This window comes from Cupressus sempervirens, chromosome 9 (assembly GCF_028749045.1).
Source record: "Cupressus sempervirens isolate cs-2001-9-10 chromosome 9, ASM2874904v1, whole genome shotgun sequence".
Lineage (NCBI taxonomy): Eukaryota > Viridiplantae > Streptophyta > Pinopsida > Cupressales > Cupressaceae > Cupressus > Cupressus sempervirens.
This window is the reverse complement of record NC_143126.1, coordinates 504,714,363-504,721,472: the sequence shown is the minus strand read 5'-3', so window position 1 is coordinate 504,721,472 and position 7,110 is coordinate 504,714,363. Positions and strand designations below refer to the sequence as shown.

The 7,110-nt window shown below is 29.7% G+C and overlaps 1 non-coding gene across 1 annotated transcript; it reads left to right on the top strand.

Moving 5' to 3' along the window:
- Nucleotides 1-6,487: 6,487 nt before the first annotated feature.
- LOC149539551 (small nucleolar RNA snoR126) lies at nt 6,488-6,575 on the top strand. The gene has a single exon (XR_016356599.1). It is a non-coding gene; the product is annotated as a small nucleolar RNA snoR126 (small nucleolar RNA).
- The last annotated feature ends 535 nt before the right edge of the window (nt 6,576-7,110 follow it).

Sequence of the window (7,110 nt, the reverse complement as noted above, 5' to 3'; positions counted from 1 at the left end):
AACTTCCTAAATGAAATAGACATAACTGAAGAAAATTACATTGTTGCTTTAAGGTCAACAATTCAAAGACCAACAGTCTTTCTCCAAAAGAATCCCTCACAAATTTGGAATAATAGCTTTGGCAAAAAGATACCTCTTCTATAGAAAGCCAATACAAATGTACAGCTTATTCTTAATGCATATGTAGCCGCAATATATTGTAGTTCATACACAGAAAAAGTTGATAAATCTATGACAAATGGTTTCAAAAAAATATGTGATGATCATCAACAAGATAATATAGATGCACTCAAAATTATAGACAAACTTGAAAATTCTCTACTAAACTTACAACAAATGTCCACTCAATAAGCAACTCATCTAGTTTTCGCACTACCACTACACTCCAGTTCTAGAAAATACATGTTTATTGATAAACGATCACATAATGATCATACATTTATACTGAAACCAATAGAGCAGTTAAAGAAAGAACACAACAACTTCAAAAATGTGATGTGCAAATCATTAATTAAATATTACCTACACTGCCCACAAGCTATTGCTAATTTATGTCTAGCAAAATTTGTATCAAGTTACAAAAAAGATGGAACTAAGCTTGAACCAAAAACTAAACCAAACATCATATGTTTCATTAATCTCAATAAACATTTATAGCTAGAAAACTATTGTAGAGAACAATTATTGCTAAATGTTCTATTTATTATGACTGAAGATACATTTAAACAAAATTACACCTCATGAGAAAAAGCTTACATACATAATGAAAATATAATTTAGCGCAATCGAGCAAAGTTTTTAGACAACACAAATTCAATGTGGGGTGATATTGACCGTTCTATTGATGAAATAGATGATAGCAAAGAAAACAAAGACAGTATTTGCCAACAACCAATAATTGAAAAACTTGACAAACACTATGACATGCATGAAAATATAAAAACTAAACTTTTCAACAACTCCAAAAATACAAACTCAAAATCTTTTGAAATCGTACAACTCCCTCAAATAATGAACAATAATGAGTACTATAACTTAAGGAGAAAGTTGAATAGAGAGCAACAAACAATCGTCAAGGATATTGTAATAAAAAAGCTTAAGAACATAAAAACTCTTTTGCATCTTTTCTTAACTAGAGGAGCTGGAACTGGGAAAAAATTTACAACAACAACCATTTTTCAAGCACTTATTCACATTTATAGTAATTTTATTGACAACAATCTAGAGAAACATAAAGGTTTAATAACTGCATATATAAGAAAATTGACATACAATATAGGTGGAAGTACATTGCATTCAACTTTTCACATACCTTTTAACAAATTAGATTTCATTCCACTCAGTACAAAAACATTAGATACAATGTCAAAGAACTATAGTTAACTACATGTACTTCTCATAGATGAAATTTCACTAGTAGGTTCCACCTTCTTACATTACATTGATAAACGATTACGTGACATAATGCAATTGCCAAAAGCATACTTTGGCAATCCAGACACAATTTTCTACAAAGATTTCTATAAAGCACTTCCAATACTTGACTCAGCTATTGTTGCTAATAAACCATTGACAATAGAATTAATGCCTTATAACTTTTGGACTGATAATGTGAAATTTTATTCACTAGCTAGTACAATGTATTAGAAAGGTGAGAAATTTATTTCAATTCTAAATAACATACATTTAGGACAACATACACATGATGATATAGACTATCTTAATAAAACCTATCTTCAACCCCCACCTATCGATCCAACATTTTCATATCTATTTTACAAGAAAAAATATGTGACTACACACAACAACAATATGCTTTCCAAAGTATCTGGAGACTATATTATATTAGATGCAATAGACTTTGAAGATAAAAAATTTAACGCAATGTGACTATATACACAAATAATGATTCTACCAGTTCAAATAGTTGTAAGGCCAAATATTCTTGTTGAAATTTTTGTAGGAAACTACAACACAAAGGATGGGCTAGTATATGGGTTAGACAAAATATTTAAGGCATATATCGAACAACAAGAACTTGACATTATTTGGATATAGTTTAACAATGCAAAAATAGGTCAGGAATAAAGAAATAAATTATGCCAGTATTACGTTCAAGGCATTCAAAAAGATTGGGTTCCAATTTTTTAAATTGCAAGACCCATTCCCAAAATATCAAGTAGTGGAAAAGTTTGAATTACAAAATAATTTCCAATACAAGTAGCATGTGCTAGGATAATACATAGAGCCCAAGGCCTGACAATGGATGATCTTGCATTTGATCCTAGTGACATAACACAACATGGCTTGACATACACAACACTTTCAAGAACAAGAACAATTAATTCATTGTACCTCTTAAAACCTTTGATTCCAAAAAACTTCAAAATCTACAAAAAAATCCATCAGGAAAGTCTCGGCTATACTCAAATCCAACATGAAAACTTGAAAGTCAACTATATTGTACAACTCACAATTAACACATATTGCTATGCACACTGAACACACATAGCCTACATGCTCATGCAAATGACATTTTAAATGATTGGAATATCATGTCCACTAATATCATATCTCTACAACAACTATTTTTCCTTCCATGCAACACTGATATTTTTTTTGGAAAATATAATAATTATTCAATGTATCATATACATGGTATAACAATACTTACTTTAGGCAATCTCCTAGTAACCAATTCAATAGAATACATATCAAAAAATATTGAAGCTATAACAATTACCATCAAACAATCAGATTCTCAACTCGATGTTTCTAATGTTTACATATGACCACATACAACAATTGCCGAAATCAAAACACTAATTACTGAAATAGCTACAAGCTACATATCAAAAAAAAAGTTTTACATTGTTGGAGATTTCAACATAGACATGTCCACACAAAACATAACCACAACAGCACCCACAAAACATATGCAAAAATACAGTATTCAATTCATGTTAAATCAAACACATAGCATAAACAAACCACTCATTGATCATGTATAGAGAAATTCACCAGCAAGTACATGCTCCATCTACAAAACTAAAACATACTAGACAGACCATCTTGCAATATACATTCAACTATATGCAATTTAATTCTAACTTGGGTTATGTCTACAACAGCAATGACTCCACCAAAGTGAGTAGCAAGTGAACCACCACAAGATCAATAGGAGCCCACTAAAAGCTATTTTGAATCTAAACTTTGCAATCTCTTTATTCTTGCAATCTTTTCATGCTTGCGAATATTTGAAAATTAAAATAATTTATCTTTAATTGTTATAAGAGAAAAGAAGACAATGAACCATGTATATTAATAGAAAATCTAAATGCAAAAAAAGTAGGCCAAACTTTCAAAGGTGATGTCTTAATAGTTTACAAAGCTTTCTTGGACAAAGTAACCAGAACATGTGAAGTTTTAATTGCTAACCTTATAGATTCCAAAGGAGAGCTCACTATAACATTAAATTTTAGTGACAACAATCTTCTCAATAGACGTGAAAGTAAAATAATTCCAGGCCTGGCATTAAGAATAATAGACCTTGACATAGATTCAAAAACATATTTTGATCGAGGAGATAGTGATTGCATACTAATTCTAAAAGAGTTCAGCATAGTTGAGACAATACCAGCTATATTGTATGAATACAAATTCATTCCTAGTACAACTATAAAGTAGTTACTAACAAGCACTATTCATTACACCACTGGAACAATTGGTGCTATTGTTCTAGCAGCATACAAAAAAGGTACTCAAAATGTGCTTGAAATCAAAGATGGAAACAACGACATGAGCAAAACACTGGTAAGCTCATACAAACAACTTAATTGATAAATCTATGAAAATAATTCTTTATTTCCTTTTTTCTATTACATTTTACAATTTTACTATGTCAACTTCTAAAACTAAAAAGCTAACTCTACTACTTGTGTTCAACTATACATGCATCAAACTTGCACGCCCCAATATATTCAAATACACCATTGACTTGAAAGATATGAAATACCATCACTACTCTTCAAAAACATAGCTTAAAAAAATGATCAAAGACCAACTCTATGAACAACTCCAACATCATTTATGTACAAAATACATAACAAAAGAACAATAGATGCACTCCATGGACTACTACAAACTTCAATTGAGGTAAGTAATTTTAGATCTTTTGTCATTTTACATTATCTTTTTATCTTTCATGTTTTAAACCTTACTAATACAAGCATATTGTAAATAGGTCATGGGAAATTTGACTATAGAAAATGCATATTCAAGTCCATTCCATGCTTTTTGCCGAAAATGCAAGTACAAATTTGAAAGCTATGAAACATTGAATGGAGAACAAGGAAACTGCAACCAATGCAATGAACATGTCTCATACAAATATTCATTGTACCTAAAAAAATTATCACAAATGATAGCCAACAACCAATTCATTGCGCTATTGAAAACAATATTGTATAGCAATTACTTCTTTCTCTTAAAAACATAAATTATCAGCAATATATTGATTGCAAATAAGTAGTAATAGTTATGCTCTAAGACTTTTTAGCAACTGACACATACACTCTCAACTAATACGATACCATCACACATGCAGTCCTTATGAATCAATAAACATCAAATAAAAAAGGTACTTATTCTTTATACTTGCCTATTTTTAATTATAAAAATCAACTACTTCTTCCCTATTAACTATTATTTACAATGCACTAATAATGTTACCAATTTTGCAGGTATCACATTTGGGCAGCAAAAAAAATACACCTCCCTATTACATTCAATGTAACATTTTCTTATATACATCTTCCACTACATCAAAGTTTTGTACAGTCAAAATACCTCACTCAATTATATGTATATATACTGCTCCTAAAGTAACCATATGTGTATGTATATATTCAAGACAATAAGCTTTGTATTTTGAAAAACTACCTAGTTAAAGACTAAGTTAAAGACATTGTGAATTAAGCATTTAGAACATGCTTTCTTGACATTTAAAATTACTACAGTTCATCTTCTATTTGTCTACATGTTTCTTTGTACCTACAAAATTTACTAAAGCTATTTTTTTTAAAACAATGGATGATTTGTTTTCTGTGATAATGTTGGTCGATATAACTTCTGTACTTTAATTATTAATTGTTTTCAATCTTAGTTGATTGTGAATTGTGTCTGTGGATATTGATATCTATGGAAATCTTGTGGTTCTTTTTGTAAAGTTTAATAGGCTTTTAAGAGTTGTTTCTATGGGTTGTTTATTTAAATGCAATGAGTTGTTTTATAGTCCTATTTGTGCTGTAATAATAATGCCATTGATCAGGTACAATACCTTGCATATGTAATGTAGCAAAACATTTTATTTCTAAATTGATGATTAAATTCATATTAAAATGAACCTCTATGCATAATGATGAAAACTTATTTATTTCCAAGTCTACTAAATTCATGTTAAAATAGACACAACTATACAAGTCCATGTCCATGGCTCAATTTTTGCTGATTTGTAAAACTTGGGATGACATTTTTTGGCAGCTAAGTTTGATTTTTAGCTCTAACCTGGTTACTGATTTCTTTCTTTGCATGCCCATGAACTCTTCTCATGGTGCAGCATGCTTGGAAATCATGGTTTGGATCTAATCTTCAATAAGGTTTCCATTACCTTCAAATTCAGCCTTGATTAAAAAAAATCAATTTCTATGATTACATTCCTCTGTATGGGGAGAGAAGACTGCCACACTGAAAATAAGTATCTATTATGGATTAAGTGCTTTTCTAGAATTGTGAACAAGCAAAGAAACTACTAGTATCATAAATATTCCCATACTTATAGAAATGGATGCCCTTTTCCATATTTAGACACACTCTAATATAAGCTTTCACCAAAGGATCATTGTACACATTTGATCCTCCAAAGCAATCTTCATCATTTTACATATATGTTTGTTTTTTTCTTCCCACGATCTTTCGCCTTGGTATAGGTTAAGGCTCTTATTTTCCTGTTATATATAGAATAAACCTTAAGATTCATTCTAATTTCTTTTAGCTGGGTAAGCATTAGTTATATCATTTAAGTTTTTAACATACTTTGAACAAAATTTTGGAAATTGTACTTTTGTTCCTTATGCTAAATAACCATTTTTGGGATTTATAAGTAGTATTTGATGTTATAGAGTTTAGTTCTCTTTCAACTATAATTAAATGAAACAACATACTACCAAAAACTTTAGAAATGTATAAACTATCCAAAAGGGGCAAAATTTATAAAAACTTTTGTATTTTATTTTGTCTTATTCTACTAATCTAGATTAAGGATTTCTGAATTTATTTTTTGTTGTATCTTCATGTAGTTGAAACATTGTCTATACAAGGTTTTTTGTTAGTAATCTACATTTAGCCTTCTTCTTTAAAGTTCAATATTTGTTCTTAGAGAAACTCAAAATGTTTTTGTGCACTGTTATTTTATCTGTAGAAAATTTGGGGGCAATGATGATGAAACACATATCTTGATCCTCAATATTCATTAAAATGATTCTGTGATGACTATGATTTATGCATGTCTAAGTCCCCTGCTGATTGAGAAATTCTGATTATTTGTCTGTGCATTTTTGTGTTAGCTCTAAACTCTTTGGAATGGTTTTCTTTCTCTACTAAAACAATTATTTTGAAAGCTATCATATCATGTTGTTCATCATTTTGTTGTTCCAAGTAGATAAATGATTTAAGTGCTAATCCATAAATTTTCAGTGATTAGTAATGATTAGTTCTGCATGGGCCCCTTACATTTATTAACTGTTAACATTTGCTATTTACAATTTAGTACTAATTCTCTCATGTTCAATTTACAATTAATTGACTGTTACCTAATTCCAACCCCTTCCCTCCATCCTCCACAATAATACAACTATCACGCATATGGCAAGAACTATGATGCTTCGCGTCACTTGTATTAAATTGTGTATTTAGTAGAAATAAAGATTATGAAAATTATTTTTATTAAGTAAGATGATGTAGTAGTTAGAATATGCCAAAACTTAAAAAGCTCTAAAATTAGTTCCAAGAATATTATTTCAAGTGATAGTTATTAGCCATCATAATGAATGA